Source organism: Trachurus japonicus, chromosome 13 (genome assembly GCF_045865225.1).
Source record: "Trachurus japonicus isolate A0001 chromosome 13, Traja_1.0".
In the NCBI taxonomy this organism is placed as follows: domain Eukaryota; kingdom Metazoa; phylum Chordata; class Actinopteri; order Carangiformes; family Carangidae; genus Trachurus; species Trachurus japonicus.
In genome coordinates this window covers 16632751-16653980 of record NC_140919.1, presented here as the reverse complement: position 1 = coordinate 16653980, position 21230 = coordinate 16632751, and the positions used below count along the sequence as shown (strand labels likewise).

Here is a 21230-nt window from a genome sequence, read left to right as displayed (position 1 = left end):
GAGCGGCGTCCCAAGCAACAGTGTGCTACACTAAGCAGCGGTCTGGCAACGGACTGCAGGAATTATTCTTCTGTTGTTGTTGCCTACAATGATCAATAGATTGTGGTATTCTGGTAAAACTCCATATTCAACCTTAAATTAAATGGCTGGTTAAATAAATTACTTGTGTTCCAGGGAGAAAGGAGGCTCTCAGCCATTAAGCTGGGTTACGCTACTGTAGGTGGAAGGCAAAAATATATGGGGCGTTGGTGATTAATACGGTTTTTTGGGAGCTACAATCCAAGGTGTGGATATTTCATCTTTTCTATATTCTAAAGCAATATGGCATAGAGAATTATATGTGCATGATAATTAATGTGCACTCATGGTTGACCAAAAATAAAAACAGACATTCTGTACTCACCAGGCGTTTCAGGAAAAGTGTCTCTGAAATCTGAGGTCTAGACATGCTCTGCTTTGATGCATTGTGATGTCTGGAAATTGGACACAGGAAAGCCATAGGACATTTGGTTAAAAACAGTGCAGCTGAGATTAATTTGTGACTAGTTTAAACTTAGGTCTTATATTGGGGTGGCATCCATCAAATTTGGACGAACCGGGAAGAGGACAGACAGATTTAATTTTTTTCAGGACAATATCGCATTTCGGGGCTTCAATACAAGAGGGACATTAGCACTATGGAGGTATTTGGATGTTTTTTGGTGTGGCTTTTTGTTACGAAGACAGTTGGTATCCATTTGCAACCGTTATATGGACATGCACTGCTATGCCAAGACCCCCTGTAACTCAGAGAAGCGACAGATAACTCTGAAACTTCTCCCAGCCCTTAGTCGACACAAGGAGAGAAATTTCAATTTTGGGTGAACTATCCCTTTAAGGGCTTGCTCAGGTAACCCTGAACCATAATCAAAAATACATGATATTTATAACATGAATTCACCTGTTCATCAAGAACAGCCAAGCGTCTCTCCCTGTCTTGTCCCTTTTCCTGGCACGGCTGCTCTAAATGTCCACAACAGTTCCTTGGTTACACATCAGAACTTGCTGCAAATCTGAAATAAACAAAAAACAGCACACATTAATCCAACCGAACCAGTTCACATGGATTTTCTCTTAAGTAGTCAGTTTCTGAATACCTTTATTGGCAAGGTGCTGAATTACTCGTTGTATAAGGCAAGCAATAGTTCTGTGATATAAAATAGTTAGCAACTTTTTCACACACATTTTCTTACCTGTTCCTTAAGACACAGGGCAGGCCATCTCTCCTGGATTTCTGTGACCATGGGCTGCACCTCAATCTTCTCCTGTCAGTCCACCAAGACAATTAACAACAATTAATGTCATATATTCATGTTTACATGACACCCAATTGTAAAAATGAGTCTCTAAAGTAACATTAAACTTTAACATCAGAGGCACACATAAGCAGTATACCAGTTATTTGTAGCACTGCTCATTGTGTTTAATAAATGAGCTCCAGTTCCACTGTAGCGGCACTAAGGGAGCTAACAGAGCTAACGGAGCTAACAGAGCTAACGGAGCTAACAGAGCTAACTGGTAAACAATTAACATCTACAACTCTCTTTAGCCGTGAGGGGGACAATAAATATATAATAATGTATAATCTGCACACGTGAACCCTGACTTTTAGTACCATATTGAGCAAAATACTCACCTTGAGAGTAAGAAGTGTAAGAGATGTCGGCAGCACATGGCAGCAGTGTCGTTGTGGTGGAACCCCTGCAGATATGCATTGGAGACCCCAGTTCTTGTTGTCTCAACTTCTAGAACTTGTCCTGACCTCAAATGCACAGTTTTGAGGTTTGCTAACTCAAGTTATTAAGTTAGGCCAACTTTAGCCAAAAAACTTGAAAAAGATAGTTGAAATAAATAATGTTTATTAGTTTACAACACAACTCAATGTTTTTTGTTTAGTCAGCTGAAAAAATATGGTAAGGCCAACAACTTTAAGTTTTCATTTTTAGAGTGTACAGTGCCGCAGGGCCACGCCATGCTACACTGCGCTAGGATCAGGCATGTGAGAGCTATGACTGATGCACACAGACAGCAGCGTGGGATCTACACACACACACACGCACACTCACACACACATGCGCACACACACACACACACATGCACATACTGAAGCATTTTTCAGATGCAGTAACTGTCTGATACATTGTCTGGCTTCACTGTGCTGCAGTTTAAACAACACAAGCTGTGATATGGCACACACATACAGTACACACACACACACACACACACATGCATACACACACACAACCTTGGAGGCACCTTGCTGATGATGCAGTATTCCTGTGGTCTCACACACACACACACACACACACACACACACACACACACACACACACACACTGATATGGAGGTGGACGTTGGTCACTGTATCATTGTTTAATGGTGGAGCCCGTAGAGATTAGAGCCCGTGTTAATATCTCACTGTTTGGACCTGAGCTGCAATATGAGCTCAACACGGAGGCACGTTACAGTTTAAATATGAACACACACACACTCACACGTAGCTGCTGCAACACAACAGACAGGTCTGTGTCGGCTGGTATTATTGCTGCAGTGGGTCTGATCGAACCAGCCCGGAGTGTTTCCCCCAGTGAAGGCGATAAAACAGAGAAATAAAAAAACATATTATTCGCCTCGGTGTTCACTTGTGTAGGTACAGTGCGTTCCTTAATTGCTTTTCTCTCTTTTGTTAAAAAAGACAAAGAAATTCAGTTTGTTGTGTGTATACAAACAGGCCATTGTTCACTAAGATGTTCTCAGTAGCAGGCGACGTTAAAAACAGGTATTACACCTTTTTAATTTGGACCTAATTTGGAGCCACAGCAGCAGAAGAAGTAGAAGTGGAAGAACAATATGAAGGAGAAGGAGAAGAGAAGGAATATGTAGTAGAACAAGTAGAAAAAGACGAAGAGGAAGATGAAGAGGTAGAAGAATGGATATGTAGTAAAAGATGAAGAAGAAGAGGTAGATGAAGAATATGTAATAGGAGAAGGAGAAGAAGAAGGTAGATGAACAATATGTGGTTGAAGAAGAAATAGAAGAATCTATGAATGGAAGAAGAATATCAAGTCGTAGAAGATGTAGAAGAAGAAAACGAGGTAGTACAAGATGTACCAGAAGAAGTAGAAGGAGAAGATGTAATACAAGAAGAATAAGATGATTTACTGTTAGGTTGGCTGAAACAACAGGTTAATTTAACATCAGGTTAAAGTGCAGGTTAAAACTACAGATCAAGATATGCTAACTGTATGAAATAATAATATAAAAAACAACGAAAATGAAGCAAAGTTTGAGAGTTTGCTAATAATCTGTCACAACAATTATAATTACAATTCTCTTTTTGTATGTGGGATTATGAAATCTTTCACACCAAGATCTTATTTTTTTTCATTTGTTTGTTTCCTTCTTTTGTTTATGCTATCTGTTACTATTGTACAGAATGTGAACTGGAATGACTGGATTATTTGTTATTATTAGAGAGAGAGAAAAAGAGAGTTTGCTAATGGTTTAATTGTTAGCTTAGCCTCTTGAACACAGAGCACATTTCTTTTTCCTATTGTGTTTAATGTATAGGCCTATGCATTGCTGTCAATGAATGGCAGTTTCAGTTATTTGTCACAGGCCAAAAAAAAAAAAAAAAGTCCCATATCGACCTGTTAAAGCTAAAAAAAAATCCGTTGAGCACTTGTTAGCTTCTTGACATGATAACAGCAGCTTGTAGAAGATGTTGTAATCCATCTACAGAGAGACTGTTAAAGTTATGCAACAATGAGAATGAGTGATTGTGCCTCAGAGCTGCTGTCATGTGATAAGCCTACCTCACACCCGGCCTGTGTGTGTGTCTGTGTGCGTGTGATTGTGGCCACATTCCTCTGTATTTTCCGGTGCAGCTCAGGTAAACTGATTGTGTGTCGATGCACATCACCGGTTGTGTTGTGGTTGTTTCCAGACACCGTGTCTTTAGCAGAGGCTGTTAAACACTGATGTAGCAGCTGCTTTGCACCACTGACACCTGACCAGAAACACACACACACACACATTTCTGCAGCCGGCATATTGACACACATTCGGGTTAAGCTGTAATCCAATCGACCGGCAGGTTATCAGCAGGTCACGTCGATCAGATCGTGGAGATGATGGAGAGAAGTGAGAGGAGTCAGACATGTTGGTTTAAGTTAAAGCAGAAGTAAGTGGTCCGGTCGTTTTCGCTAATGCTGCGTTCCAGGCAGGCTTTTGAAATCGTAAATTACAGCTTCAAGTCACAATTTACGACTTTGTAGCGTTCCAGGCAACCCACTCGTGTTTTTCCGACCTGTTTTACCGGTGAAAGTCACTATAACGGCCACTCGTAACTTCCGACCGGTGAACTCGTACCAGATCGAACTGGTACCACTTCACGGTCGGAAAAATACGAGTTTCCTTGAACGCACCATAACAGTCCTCGTCCCTACGTCGCCACATTCACGGCGTCCCTTGGCTGCACACACAGCCCTGCATGCCGTTCTCTCTCCTCATTGGATAAAAACTGTAGGATACAATAAATGTTTTCTCTTCGGCTCAGAGCAGAGCAGAGGGACTGAGAGACCCGTGTTTCAGACCAAACACTCTATGTAAGTGATTGCTGTCGGAAGATATAACTATTTAAGACTTATATTAACACAAATATATCACTTACTTCTGCTTTAAGTTAAGTTCAGTGATGAGATAAGATCAAAATACCTCATTAGATAATTGATGGATTAGTCAGATGGCAGGCTCATTGATTAGAAATTAGTCTGAAACTTTCACTAGATAAAAGCTCTGACTAAAGCTCATGTTGATGATGATGACACTGGATAAGAGGTTACATTTACACATGTGAAAGTAAACACAGTCATTATGAGTCTAAGAGCAACACACAGACACACACAGACACGTGTCCTTTGAACTCAATAACACACAGCTAGTTCACTTCCCATGTAAATGTTTTGTCTCAGAGCGTCATCTGAGACTGAGACACACTTGGAGAAATTATGTGATGTAACTGAACAGATTGATTAAAAAGAGTCAATTAACTACGTACATTTTAACAAAACTATATTACTATATTTTATAACTGCCGCCTTACTGTATGTACAGCTACATTCACTTGTCTTGTATGCCTGAAGAAGGTCACAATGACCGAAAGCTTGCAATAAATTGAAATATGCACAGTGTTTTGAGTGTGCGGTTGCTGTTTTGTTGTTTTCTAAACAAAACTATATGTAATATTTAGTAACTCCAAAATTGATTCATATGTACTGATTATCTAGGTGAAATTAGTTTATATTTGCTAATTATGGTGAAGCTGGTGTAAATGTACTAATTATATGAGTTAAATTGCTTTATATCTAATAATCTGTGTAAAATTGATCCAGATTTTCTAAATATCTGGAGGATGAAAATGATTTGGATTCAATAAATTAAATAAAATGACATTAGCTTATATCTTGACACTGCTGTTCTTATTTATCTGTACATAACTAATAAGTGCATGTCACTTTCTATTTCCAATCTGATCAATATATCACATCGTCTTGTTGCCATAGTTTAAATAATCTGGATGAACAGTTAGAAAAGTAAACATTTACAAAGTGGACGAGGATTCATTAAGAAGAGTGTTTATTCTGATAAAGCTGAAGTGTTGCCTTCAAGGACACGCGGCTGTTTGTTCCTTTGAGTGCTGGTTATCCAGAGTGGCAAGTCTTATTCCCATCGGTGTGTTGGTGACAGTTGTTTGTGGGCTTCATCGATTTGCTCTTGTACCTGTTAGCACACAACAACTCAACTAAGCTTGTCGACAAGATCCCCTAAGACACACACACACGCACACACACACACAGACACAGACACAGACACACACACTCTGAAGGTAAATGCATTACATATTCAGTGACCGTCCTCAATGAATCATTTAATCTTTTACTAAGCGTCCTTATGTATGCATATGTGGCAGCTCTGTCGGAGCAGCCGGTAATATCTTATTTATATTCCACCCTGTGCAGCCACACACACACGCACAAAGAACACACACACACACACACACACACACCACAAATGCAGATGTATCAGCAACAATCATTAGTACAAGTAGCTGGACTCCTCGTGAGGGAGTTGTGGGATTGATTCATTAAGTCAGTCACTGTGTGTGTGTGTGTGTGTGTGTGTGTGTGTGTGTGCGCGCAGGCTTTTCCCAGTGACACCCACTTGCTCTGAGATAGATGAGCGTCATTAACCTTAAATTAATTATGACTCATTCCTCGTCCTCACTCTTCCTCCAGCAGAAGTGTGTTGGGCATGATTTTTTCATTTGGCTGGTAAATTTTTTTCACTAGCCAATGGCCGTCGATGAGTTCAAAAGTTAATTTTACACCCTGGATGTATGTCTACTGTCAGCTCCTGTCTCATAACTGTGGCCTCTTCTTTGAACAGATGACACTAAATATAGGTCAGTGATGTAACACAGCTCCACTCACTCAAAGGTCAAAGGTTGTGACGTGTGAAGACAAAAAATACAAAACAAAACAAAGCTGAAGCGAATGCCAAAAAAAAAAAAAAATTCATGACCTTTGACATCATGATTTTCAATACTTTTCAGGAATGTATTGACCTGATAAACCTTTGACTCTTCTTGTGTAACCATGGCGACACCATGATGATTTAATATCACACGGTACATTGACCCGTATTGTAGAAGATGTTGGTCTGAAGACGGCTTTATCGTACATTGATCCACGACTGCAGCAAAAATATTTTTCTATCTTGAGACTTTCATTACGGAGCAGAGCTTCAGCCCTGTGGGGGGGCAAGTGTGTGTGTGTGTGTGTGTGTGTGTGGCACAAGTATTATTCACTCAGATCAGTGGGAAGCAGTGGGGGATTTTGACGGGGATCTCAGTGTGTGTGTGTGTGTGTGTGTGTGTGTGAGAGGCTCCAGTAAAAGGATCTGCAGCTGGAGCTACCTGAGTTTCTTTCCAGAGCAGCGGCCGGACAGACTTTGCCCCGGACACATGAACTCCTGTGTGGATGATGATGAAGCTGCTGCTGCAGCCTGCGGCCTTGAATATAATCAGCGCTGCGCTGGTCTCTCAGTCCAGACACGTCCCACAGTGGACGGCCCACATCTGTGAGAGGACACCCAAAGGGTCCCGGTTTGACATCAAGGGGAATTTATTCAAAGATCTGAGGACACTGAGGTTTAATCCACTGTCGTACACACTAAGCACCCGGTCAAAGGTGGATCGAGGAACAAATCACAGCTCCTGTTTTGGTTTTCTGCTCTAGTCTGTATGAATTAGAAAATGCAAACATGTTTAAAGCTACAACAGTTATAAAATCATGATAAATTATTATGAAAATGCATGTTTCATAAGATTAAATGCAAGAAGAAAATGATGAAGATAATGATAAAGATATTAAGAAGAAGAAGAAATGCTATAGGACAAGAGGAAGAAGAGACTTTATTTATACAACAGGTCTCATAAGATTAAATGCAGCTCAAACAGCTTTATATGAGGAGAATATAATACAAATAAACAAAGAAATTACACATTAAAAGCAGACGCAGCAGCATAATAAAAATCCCAAAACAAACAAAACACCCCCCAAAAAAACAAAATAATTAGTTAACACAGCTCCAGGGGACACAGAGGAAAAAAAATTTCTATACTAATATCTTATGTATTATTTAGGAAAAAAATGAAATCTAATTTTTCATGCTCATCTTTCAGTCATTCATTATTCAGCAGGTCATAAACCAGTCTTGACCTTTGACCTATGTGCTGCCTCTGAGCTGCTCTAGCTAACGTCTGAATAAAGACAATGTAAAGCACAAAAACAAGAGTCATGGTGTTAAACCTGTGGTTAAACATCCGGTGTTTGTTTAATGGACTTAAATTAGATAAATATTGAATATTTCAGATCTGTGCGAGGTGTCTGGAATTTCCCTGCAGCTCTTGAACGCAGCGTCAGCCTTTGTGTGTCTTACATAACCACAGTGTGAGCGAAGGCGTCGTGTTATTGTCCTGCTTCACTCGGACAAACAGCTGCTGACCTCTGACCTCTGACCTCCTGAACTTCACCTCGTTCACTGGTTTGACTCGACACCTCGCGGCCCCGAGGGGATGGACATGACCAGTGAAAACTGAATATTATTGATCACTCATTAGTCATCGTCTCAGAAATGTTAGTCTCTGACAGTTTGATCATTATCTCGGGTTTAACTTTTGCTCCTGATGAGACTGGACTGATGTCTGATGTCTGATTTTCAATTTTAGGAACATTTTGGATCATTAAGTTGATATTTTCATCAGTTTGGAAGTTTTAGGGTCGACTCATCATTTCCACCTGTGGCTTTAAACACTCAGTACTCGAAAATATTAATGAATTTCTATTGGCTCAGTTTGATCAATGAGGAGTCTAATGATTCAGAAACCGAGGCTGAGGCCACATGACGACATTTTTGTTTTAAATCAGAGATAATCTTTATACAGACGAGTGTTTTAGCTCCTGATCAGAGACAATCTCTGTCCACAATAACACACCTGAAACACCCACACATCTGAGTAATTACAGTCAAATCAGGACTGTGGGAACAACAGCCTGTGTTCTTTCAGCTTTCTCATCTCATTTCAACATCAAGTTTTATTTAGTTTCTCCTATTTCTAATCAAACACTATGGTTTAAGTGTTTCCAGTTGACATTAACTTCACTTATTGCTAATTTTATGGATAATTTACAAAATAATTTACAATAATTTTACAAAATACAAATTTTTCTGATAAAGAATCAATATTTCTCATTTTAACACAACCAGATTTCATCATGGTAAGGCAAGGCAACTTTATTTGTATAGCCCATTTTTACAAACAGTTTGTCTCAAAGGGCTTCACATAGCATCATTACAACATCTTCTGCCCTTAGCCCTTCACATCGACTGAGGAAAAACTCCATAGAAAACCCTTTTAACAGGGAAAAATCGGAGAAACCTCAGGGTGAGCAACAGAGGAGGGATCCCTCACCCAGGACGGACAGACGCAATAGATGTTGTTACAGACTCATATATCATTGTGTAAATAAAGTTTATTAAAATCTAAGATGCCAAGTCATTTGCTTCATCAGCAAATTCTAGAAATGGGTGCTGCCTCTTGGTGTTGTATTACCATTACCTGTATTATCACCTTGTATAATCCTGACAATAATACCCTTTTACCAGGAAATCAAACGATATGAGGAGTTTGTTTTGGCGTGATCTTTGGTCACGTGTCTAAGTTTGATATTGACACAAATGTCTGGAGAGTTTAGTCCAAACATTTCATTATCAGCGTTTCATCGGTCAGACCTTTGTTTTTTCTGTTGGCACAAATCAGAGCAGCCGCAGAATCAAGATGAGTTCATAGTTGTTTGTACCCGGTGTGTTCATGAACTTCACTTTTTCTTTAATTATTATGAACCTCTATATTTTCTACTTCCTCTGTGGTTTATTTGAAGTGTTGCCTTAAGAAAGGTTTTAAGGTCTTAAAACCATCTTAGTGTAGTTTTCCATCTCTTCTCTCAGCTTCTCTCTGGAGCTGTAGTAACAACAGGTCGGTCTCAGCCAATCAGAAGAGTGGAGGCTCTGAGCCTCTCTTCTGATTGGCTGACTTGTTTTCCAAAGTGATTTGATAAAAACAGAGCAGATTTCTGAGTCAGAGTCACAGTCAGAGAAACCAAATCCTGCAAAGTGTTGTATGGTGGGGTGTCCAGGTGGAGGGGGCGGGGCTAAGGGTGACTGTTTTGTTGTGACATCACAAAGAGACAGGAAGTCCTGACGGCTCAGTTTTTAATGGCTCAGTTTCTGAATACAGGCTGTGTGCATTTCTCTGTGGACTGAGGCTTTGATACTGTATATGATATAGAACCTAGAGCTGATCAGTAGTAAACAAAAAAAAACATCTCACTTTATTCGATATGGGACCTTTAATATCCTCAAAACGCTCTGACGTAATTGGTCCAATAAGTGGATTTAGCCAAAGCGCCAGAGCGAAGCGTGCTCAAACCCCAACCCCCACACCCCAACCCCCCGTCCAAGTTCTTTAGCTCTGTGATTATTTGGGAGATTTAAGTTTGGATGGGGGCAACAATCCCAAAACTATTCTCACCATGGCCGCACAACACTCACTGATGCCAGATCAATATATATGTAGATTAGCGTGGGGTTATGAAATAGGGATTATATCGGACTTCTTCTGGTTTTAGGGGATGTTACACCACAAAAGCTGCTCTTATTGCCTGCTCTAGTGTAAGATTTTTTCACCACACGCACACACACACACACACATGGACACAAACACACCTAATAAACCTGCTAGTTTAATCATTTCAGTGTGCTCCCCTGTCCACTTCTTCCCCTCAGCTTTTATTTCAACACTGTTTGGCCAAATGCTTCCTCTGTCCCCTGTGTGTGTGTGTGTGTGTGTGTGTGTGTGTGTGTGTGTGTGTGCACGTGAAGTGAAGTGAAGTGAAGTGAGTAAACTTAATTGAGCTAATCTCATCTCGCGTGATAAAGCTAAAGGAAGTTAATCCCTTAAAATGGAGTAAAAGTCATTTCTGTGTGTGTGTGTGTGTCACTTGCTGTATATTTCCTGTGAGACCCCGATTCTTTAAAAAGCTTCTGTTTATATTAATAAATTTGTGTGTGTGCGTGTTTGTGTGCCATCATGATCCCTGGCTAATTTGTATTGGTCCAGAGTCACAGTTGCACTTCTAAGATCCAAAACAATCATTCTTCCTCTTCATCTTCTTGTGTGTCGTTTTCTCACATCCCTGTCCTCCTCCTTTCTCTCATCCTTTTCCTCTTCTTTGTCCTCTTCCTTCTTAACCTCTTTTTTATACTGCCTGTCTTTTCCCCGTCATTCTCTCTTTTTTTACCCCAATTTCTTTCTTCTTCCATTTTCACTCCTGCATCTTTCCTTCTCCTTCTTCTGCTCCTTTTCTCCTCCATTACTTCTTCTTCCTCTTCCTGTTGTTGTTCCATGTAACTTCTCCATCTTCTTCTCCTACTTCCACATTTTCTCCTTCTGCTTCTTTTTTACACCCTCTTCTTCTTTTACGTCCCTGTGCACTAAAAATAAAATATTTCGTCATTTCATGGAGATTATTTTTGAATCAGCTCCATTATTCACCCAATACATATACTGTATATATATACAGTACTGTGCAAAGGTTTTAGACGGGTGTGGAAAAAAGCTGAATGCTTTCAAAGATGGAAGTCTTAATTTTTTTTTTTTCATCAATTAACAAAATGCAGTGAACAAAGAGACGAGAATCCTAAATCAAATCAACACACCATCACTTCCAGGACTTCCAGGACTTGTTGTTCTTCTTTATGCTGATTATACTATTTCTAAATGACACTGGCTGAATGTTTGGGGTTGTTGTGAATAAATTTGGGTCCAATCAGACGCCTCACTGAAGGTATTGCATGATGGATAAGCATTCTGACTTAACAGCATTTTTTCACGCCTGCCTAAAACTTTTGCACAGTACTGTATATACAGTATATATATTTACATATATATTATAATTAATAAACGACGATTCAGACGTGTAAAAAGCAGCAAACCTGTTTCTGTTGTGTTTGGGTCTCGGATTTAAAACACAAACAGTTTAATAAGCAAAGTGAGAGGCTGTTATTAAAATAATTGGAGGAGGTGGTGGAGGTGTGCAATGCGGCTGTATGCTTGCTGATGGCTGCAGGTTTGACACACACACACACACACACACACACTGGTTGATTGGATACTGTCTGAGGCAGCCCCTTTATTCCATTACAGATATTGACACAAAACTGGCACTAAGCTGTAGCCTCTTCCTCCTCCTCCTCCTCCTGTTTTCTGTGTGAAAATGTGTGTGTGTGTCGCTGCAGTCTCTGACTGTCTTCATTCAGACTCTGTTGTCGTATTATTTTCCTCTCACCTCGGTCTCTCTCTGACTTTCTCATGTATTCTCTCTCTCTCACTCTTTTTTTGTCGTTCCCACACTCTGCAGCTCTGTTTATGTTATGACTCTCATATTTCGACCTCCTTCCCTCTCTCTCTCTCTCTGCATAATGTTTTCTCATGCTCTCTCCACCTCCATCTCTTGAGGGTTCACACCACTTTTCTTTTTCTTTCTCTTTCTTCTTTCTCCTTCATCTCTCTCTCTTTACTCCCTCCGCTTGTTGTTTCTTTCTGAACGCCGTTCTCTCTCTCTCTCTCTTTCTCTGTGTTTTTCTGTCTTCCTGTCTTCGTCCCTGTCTCACAGTCGTCTGTCCATCACATCCTGCGGACAGTTATTGTCACAGCTGTGTTTTCTCAGTCAGATGACGGTGATACGTTTACTGAACAGTGTGTCCCCAGCTCTCTCTTGTGTGTGTGTGTGTGTGTGTGTGTGTGTGTGTGTGTGTTTTCATGAGTGTGTTTCTATGTGTGTGTGTGTGTGTGTGTGTGTGTGTGTGTGTGTGTGTGTGTGTGTGTTGAGTGTGTGTTTGGGGGGGTGTACAGGGCCGTGCCATGGTGGTGCTGCTGCCTTCCCACGTCCCAGCTGAGCACGTGCGAGATGCAGAAACCGAAACATAAACCGAACACTGGAAAGCATTGTGCGTGAATGTCGTTGTCTCCCCCCTCCCTCCTCCTCCTCCTCCCCCACTCTCACCCATCTCTCACTGGGACTCCATTGTCTCTTCATCTGAGATTCTCTGCTATTATATGAAAATGAGAAATAAGCTTCACACACATGCAACCCCCCCCCTCCCTGTTCCAGCTGTTTATTATCAGTTGCATAAATGTTGTTGTTGTTTTTTTTCCCTCTCCGTCTTTTTGAGACATTCGTTCTTGATTTCACGTTCACATGTCTTCTAATTCTTCCTCTTACTCGCTGCTCGAGCTCGACTTTGTCTCCGCACCTGCTCAGGAGCAGCGCACACTGTCAGATTCCTGTTAAACTCCACCGACCAATAGAAATTCAGGTCGGACGTCGGCCAATGACGTAATCACTTTACCTCCTGCAGCGTCTCTCCTGGGTGGTCACTGTTTGACCAGGTGCAGCCGTCCTCCATGGTGGTAATTTAGCCTACATGTACAGTTGTATAAAGTTATATAAAGTTTTGTAGTGGTTTTAAGTGATCAGATTAATCATAGTCACATTTACTGTATGCAGATTCTGCATTAAGCCCTTAATTGATGAAATTTAATGAAATTCAATGAAAATACATTTGATACAGGATATAAATCCTCTACATCAGACTCAAAATAATGACAACATACAGAAAATAATCACAAATATACCATTAGAAACTTCAATAACCTATACATAATATCACTTAACAGAATAATCTGAAAATTAAAGCCGCAAGCGGCGATGATCGGCCCTCGCTCGACCCATGCGACCGCGGGGGCCTGAGGCGTGCGGGGGCCGTGGTGCGAAGCGAGAATGGCGAAAAAGCGCTGCGGGAGCGGAAAAACGCAACGTGCGGTTCGTCCACTAGGTGGCGCTACGAAGCCAGAAGCGGGTAGCGGCGTTCAGGAGCTGACCGGGATCAAGCCCCTGACGTTTGATGTGAATCGGACAATGTAAATGTAAAACAGGTCACTTCCTGTTACCACCAGGGGGCGCATTTGTATGAATCCAGATGTGGGTAGGTGTGATCAGGGGCTGACCAGGATCACACATGTCAGGTTTGAAGTTAATCGGACAATGTAAATGTAAAACAGGTCACTTCCTGTTACCACCAGGGGGCACATTTGTATGAACCCAGATGTGGGTAGGTGTGTTTAGGGGCAGTGGCTCATCAAATATGTAAAATTTGAAGTCGATCGGACAAGTTAAGTGTAAACCAGGTCACTTCCTGTTACCACCGGGGGGCGCATTGAGTAAAGTGGGCGTGCCATTCAGCGGAACGTTCAGGGTGGAGCCATCATCATCTTCAGCAAGTTTGAAGCTGATAGGATGAAGTATGTGGGCGATAGAGCTGTTAGAAGGTGAAATGGCGAGGAAACATGAAGTCGCCAAAAATTGGCAAGGCCGCAGAAGCCACGCCCTTTGACGTAGAGACCTATGGAGCACAAGGTTGGATCAGCATGGCATCTCGATAACCTGTAGGCAATTTGAAGTAGATCGGGCGAAATAAGTGGGAGGAGTTAAAGATTTTAATGTAAAAAATGGTCACTTCCTGTTACCACCGGGGGGCGCTTTGAGTAAAGTGAGATATTGATATATCGGGCGAATCAGTGACTCACCCCCATAATTTCCTTCAAGTTTGAAGTTGATAGGATAAAGCATGTGGGCGTGACAGCCAACCGAATGTTGGTGGCGATCGAGCCTATGTTTGGCGCCCATTGGAAGCCACGCCCTTTGACGTATTGACCTACGGAGCACAAGCTGTACTCAGCTAGGTCTGAAGATGTTGTCTATCAAATTTGGAGCGTGTCAGGCGAACCGTTTCGGACGAGTTAATTTGGCGCCAAAAACGACCAATTCAAAATGGCCGACTTCCTGTTGACATTTCACCATGACATTAAGAGGCTTTTTTTGTATATCTGGGTATGGTACATATGTGTACCGAATTTTGTAGGTCTACGCCAAAGTAAGCAAAATTGTCTATGGGACTTTTCAAAATTTGTAGGGGGCGCTATTTCGCCATGTCGCGTCGGACATGTGCGACCACCACATATATCGAATTTCGGATCAGGCCGGACGTCCGGGCAAAAGTTCACGCATTTTCGAAGTCGGGAAAGGGGCCAAATTGGGGCATTTAGGTGACGGAATAATAAGAATAAAAAACAGCGCGATTTCAATAGGCCTTCGCCGGGCGAGTGCTACTCGCCGCTCGGGCCTAATAATCCCCCACATTAATGCTGGGCTCATCGATGGGCCTGTGGGTGTTAAGGGGTTAACTGCTGGAGGATGTCACCACCATCTTGGATCAGGCTGGAGCACAAGTTGTGTTGTTTTTAGGATAAAGAAAGCTCCATAATGTTTTTATTTTATAATCTATGTGCAGTAGGAATAAAGGTTTTATCTCCACTCACTATTTTAAGATGTAATCACTGATCTCCATAAAAAGCAGTGATTATCAATGGTTTGGAAACATTACATCTTCTTTATAGGGCGCTCTTGTCTGCTCCAGTGTGGAGGTGACATTTACATACAGTATAGAGTAGAAATAAAAGTTTAGATAATTATCACTTCTGTTTTGAATTTAAACTTATGTGGTGGAAAATAACTCATCATCATAGAGAAATATTACTGTTTATCTGCCCATGGTCCAATAAGATGGTGATGTTTACACATCTCAGCTACGAGCTTATGCAACTTCCATGAGACAAATGTGTTCAGGGTCCTACAGGGGGGTAAAAATTAACTCTGCCCTCGTATTGATGAGCGTCTGAACTTCCTCCACAGCTAAAAAATATTTATGATATGAATGAATCTGTGGTTTTCACTCGGCCAGCAGCAGACTTGAATATTAAGGCTTTTTCATCTCAACATGTTGGAAAACTGTGGGATGATTTTTTAAAACGATAGAGGAGCTGAGATGTGACAGATGAATCAGACGGTGGAAACAGACTCTGATTTATTTTCTTTACGTGACGTTTTCATAGAAGTCAGAAAAAAAACATTATTATTCTTCTTTGTCACTTTTGGCTTCGACTTGTGAGTCTGACACTTGAGTTGAATTCAGCATCTGCAGGAAATGACAGTGGGCTCATGAAAAGATGAGTGCTAATAGAGTGACGGTGGAGAAAAACCTACAGAAGATTGACGGAATATCAATGATCATAATAACTAATTGATCAGATTGAACCAAACATGTAAACATTCACTTTTTTCCAGCCTCACAAATATATAAATTCGTTTTTTATTTGGTTCAATGAAATAAACATTTTAAATATTTAACTTTAGGCTCCGGGAGCTCATGATCGGCATTTTAACGAGTTTTGACATTTCAGGGATTTTTCTGATTTGACATTTCGTGCAGAGAGATGTTCATCAATGCTATCTGCTGAAATATAAGACTGTTGTTATTGTTCTTATTTATCTAGTTTTTATTCATTCATTCATTCATTTTTATTCATTACTTGGTCATTAATTGTTCTTTGCTGAGTTTGAAGTTGATACAGTATTTTTTTATTGCTTTAAAACACTTTGTATGAAGAGATATCTTCAAATAAAGGCTGATTGTTTAATTGATATATTGACGGAAAAACACGATAGACTCATTGTGGCAGGTGAGACGAGTTGATGGAATCACACAGTTTTCCTAGAATTCCCTGAAACAAATGCGGAAAAGGCTCAGTCTGAAGTTAAATGATTAATCTGCTTCATATATTTATGATATTGGAGTGCTGACACCGAGGCCGAGTGTTGTGCTGCATTTAAAAAATAAAAAAAAGTTGGATAAAGTGGTGAAAAATTTCAAAATAAAGCGGACACTTTAACTGAGAGTGGATTTTTTTCTAAAAGTTGCAAACACATGTTAAAATAAGCAAATCAGTCTCTTTAAACCTGCAGATAAGCGTCACCTCCGTGGACTGTTTGCAGACTCCTTGGTGCTGTGGCTGGTGTTCACCACCGCCTCATGCAAATGTGCAGTTATTTCTGGTGTCTCAGGAAACTGTCAGGTCTGAGAGCATTTAGAGGAGTTAGTGTCATAATCACTGGAGCGCCGATGTGTGTGTGCGTGTGTGTGTGCCCGTGGGTAAATGCGAGTCTGGGGCCTAGAGGGAAACTTTTATGACTGTGTGATTTGCAGGAAGTGACTGACACGTCACGCAGCTTTTTAATAGATGATACCTGTGCATCTCAGCTCCTTAGCCTCCAGTTGCACAAAGTCAAACTCACACTTAGGCATAAACATTCAGTCGTGGAGCGCGAAGAGGGGTTGGGATGATTTTCTTTTCCCATTTATTTTTTACTCTGCAAAGCCATGATGTGTGTGTCTGTTTGACTGTGTGCGGCGGCGGCAGTGGCGTTGAGCTGTTGGTGGTTTGAGTCTCGGAGTGCTGCTGTCAGCCATGTCACCTGAACAGCTCCACTAATGGGAATCTGTCCAGCACACCGCTCCTGTAGTGACACCACGCTCACTGCAGTGTCCTCATCCACACTCCCTGTGTCTGTATCTCTGTGTGTGTGTGTGTGTAGGAATGTCTCTGAATCCTGGTTGTTGTTGTTTTTAAATCAGAGGTTTGATATAAAATTGGCCTCTTTACGACAGCTGCTGGTCTAATTGGTGCTGCATCATGTTTTGATTTGTGTTAAAGCTCCATATTTTACACATTTCCTCTGTGTTTTCCTGTGTATATTTTTCCATCTCCTCTCTCAGCTTCACTGTGGAGCTCTAGTAACAACAGGTCAGTCTCTTATGATTGGCTGACTGTTTTCTGAGTGATCCAATAAAAATAGAGCAGATTTCAGAATAAAACACTCAGAGAAACCAAGGGGCTTGGTGACTGCTTATGTTGTCTGCTTATGTCAGTGTGTCCCTAAAACGTACTCATTGCATTTCAGGCGACCTTTTGTGATGAGTTTATTCTGCCTGTTGACATCGTGATGACGATGAAAATATGATTAACGTAATTTTTTTAATACAAACATCAACCTTTATACATATGGGACCCTAATGTTTTTTTGTTTAGGACTGTAGAGGTCTTATTATCATTTGGCCAAGCTTTCTTGTATCTGGTGTCTCAGCAGCAGAAATAAACCAAAACCAAAAACAGTAAAGTTTCAGATAAGAAAACCAAAATCAATGAGCTGAAGGATGCTGAAACATAGAGCTGAGATGATTTGGTTTGTCACTTTGAGTGTCCTCCTTTTAGGTTATAACGAAATCCATTTTTATCAAGTGACACTTGAAAGTTTTACTGTGTCTACAAGAGTTTTCAGTTGAGGAGATGAATGAGTATCAACGTTTGGCCTTGAAAGAACAGCATGTGTCTTTTAAAACCTTGGACGGAAGAAGGACACACAGAGTGATGGAAGTGAAGTGAAGGATTTGGAAAGAGCAGGAGAAGGAGCAGTTTGCCAGCAGAGCTGAATGTGCCCAAGTAAATATGGGTTTTCTTAATGAGGCAACAGGAAAATGCACCTGCTGCTCTCTCTCTCACACACACACACACACACACACACACACACACACACAGTCCACAGGTGAATATCAGAGCTTGTGCCGGATCTGTGGCTTGTGTTTTTTTTTTTTTCTTCTTTTTCTCCTTGTGGCCGTGTTCAAGACGTGGCTCCAATATCAATGTGCAGCTGCCAGCCTGCTGTTGGACCTGATTCCTGGAGCCGGGCGAACGAGGCAGCAAATGAACAGAGAGAGAAAGAGAGAGAGAGAGAGAGAGAGAGAGCTAGACAAAGAGAGAGATAGATTCATGCTGCCACTGCTCATCTGTCTGCAGCTGAGGTTTAAGTGTGTGTTTATAGTCCGTCCTCTGGGAGACTGAATAATTATATTAATGTAAGTGAAGCTGTGGAGTGTAATTAATGTGTGTATTGTATCACATCGCAGCGGCTGGAGCGTCTTCAGCTCTTTTTTTTCTTTTTTTTTTGCGGTGGTGGTGGTGCGTTCACGTGCGCTGTAATTCACTGCCTGTATAGCGCCGACGTTAGACAGGTGTGGAGCCTCCGTCATTAATCACTCGTCGTTCCTCCACTGTTCACAGCTGCACTCTTTCTTCCCTCCCTCCTGAATGCACAGTTAAAATCTAAATTCAGCTCACACTGTAGGATGGATCCTGTATATGGAGCCAAACTTCCCCCCACACACACACACGCACACAAACACACATTAACCCATTCTCTTTTCTTTTCTGTTTTTATGCACCTCTCTTTTCAGTCCGTCCGTCACTGTTTTCTTCAGACGCCTCCTGCAGCTTTTTCCTGCCTCCTTATTTTATTTTGTTTTTTTGTTGTTTTTTTTCCCTGACATCCGTCCATCCATCCTTCCTTCCCCTTTCTTCCATCTGTTTGTCCAGGTCTGGGTCAGTGTGAGAGAGGCCCTCAGGGGTTGGCATGGCAGCCTGGCACAAGCACACAAACCTCCCGACTAGCACTGCCCCCCCCCTCCCACCCTCTAACCCAGGGGGGTCCTCTATAGGCATTCTGGGAAATCTCTGTTTACTGTACATTTTTCCATATGTCGCTCCGAATCAATTTTACGAACAAAGTCCCTGAATACAAACTGTAAAATAAATCTGAGTGTTTCACTTCTGCTTCTTTTACTTGACATCTTCCTCTTCTCCTTGTTCTTTATCCTCTTCTAATACTTTTTTTTTTTTTTTACTTCCTCTTCTTCCACTTCTTCTCGTTTGTTAGGGTGACACTGAAAGGCCGAAGTTAACTGATTATACGGATCAGTTTGTTCAAAGGTGTTAATAGAGGGAATAGCTGTGTGAGCTGTCAGCTGCAGAGTGGCATTATGGGTAATGTGGGCACCAGATTTTAGCAAGGAATATGAGCACATGAAATAAAACAAGGAAAAATCTGACTATGTTGCATTGTTTTGTTTTTAAAGTTATTTGTTTGGGCATGTTTGCCTTTAATGAATAGGATAGTGGAGACAGACTGGGGGAATGACATGCAGTACAGATTGGGATAGTCGGGAATTGATCCGGCGATCACTGCATTAGACATTACCAACATGGGACATGCTCTGGACCATTCGACCACCGAGCAGCCCATGTTGCACTGTTTTTCGTCTATTGTGAGTCCAACAATGTAGTGCAGTGTCAAGTGTTGGATGGTGGGTCCAGGTTGTTTGGGCGACTGCTTTGTTGTGACATCACAAAGTGACAGGAAGTCCTGACGGCTGGTTTTAAGGCTCAGTTTCTGAATACAGGCTGTGTGCATTTCTCTGTGGACTGAGGCTTTGATACTTTCACAGTATTAATATAGAACCTAGAGCTGCTTTATAGTCACACTACACATGGACATCTACCTTTATACTGTAGAATAGCTAGAATAGAACATACTTATTATATTAATCCCTAGGAGGGAAATTCAGATCGTCCAGCAGCTTACATAACAATGATATGATATAAATGATATAAAAAGTAAACGTATGGAGCTTAATACAAACATCTACCTTTATACTGAAGGAGCTTTAACATTTTTATGTTTTAGGAAGCCAGAAAGTTCAGTGTGGGTGCAGGTGAAGGTGACGTCCTAGTTCATCCATTCAAAAACCAGACAAAGTTGCTGTGTTCAATAAAAGACTGTGAAACTAAATAATCAACAAGGATGCAGTGTTTCTCCTCCTTGCGGTGGAAAAGTCTTCACACCATCGAATTCCTCCCCCTGTCCCACACAGACTCACACAGTCCCTCCTTTAGATTAATTGCACAATGATTCTTTCAAACTCTCTTCTTCCTTCCTTCCCACATGAGTGTGCTGACACACTTAAACTCACACACACATAAAAAAGAAACAGTAGGACTCCCTCCCCTCCGCTACACACACACACGCACACACACACACACACACACACACACACTGCTCTCTACCTGTTATTGTACAGTTGAATGTTTTGAAAAGGAAGGTTGACGGAGGGAAGAGGGAACGCCAGCTTATCTGCGTTTTGTCTCCTTTTACTGCACCACTGTGAATCTGAGTGATCGCAATCAATGGTCTTTTTCCATTATATGCACACACACACACACACACACACACACACACACACACACACAACTGGACACACAAGCACACACCCTGTCGGGGAGCTCATTAGGTGAAGTGAGTGGTGGCATGCTGGGCGAGATCAGCGAGGCTCCTGGTCATTTGGGGTTGACCGCTTGGACTGCAGCCAGCTGTGTGTGTGCATGTGTGTGTGTGTGTGTGTGTGTGTATGTGTGTGTGTGTGTCTGTATGTGTGCGTGTGTTCAGCTCTCAAGTCCCATTCATGTATATTTCAGGTTTTTGTTCCCTCATTTAGGGTCCCCACTATACTTGTCCTGACTTGCTTGTACAGTAGTTGGCTTCGAACCACACGCAATGCTACAAAAGATAGCACACACACACGCACATGCACACACACACACACACACACACACACACACACACACACACACATAGACACATAGACTTTAGCGCTCAAATACACACAAGCTTTTGTCTCAGTGGCCCCACATTACCTTTGTAAAAACTTGACTTTGCCAATCT

The 21230-nt window shown here is 41.5% G+C and overlaps 1 protein-coding gene and 1 long non-coding RNA gene across 3 annotated transcripts in view; one reads left to right on the top strand and one right to left on the bottom strand.

The window, feature by feature from the left end:
* The window catches only part of LOC146975771 (chloride channel protein 2-like), a 169569-nt gene that overhangs the window by 27143 nt on the left and 121196 nt on the right, over positions 1 to 21230 (top strand). The gene's annotated exons all lie outside the window — the stretch shown is intronic.
* Positions 406 to 1731, bottom strand: LOC146975772 (uncharacterized). The gene is made up of 4 exons (XR_015037361.1): positions 1676 to 1731; positions 1233 to 1304; positions 941 to 1052; positions 406 to 473 (listed from the first exon to the last, which is right to left on the bottom strand). It is a non-coding gene; the product is annotated as an uncharacterized LOC146975772 (long non-coding RNA).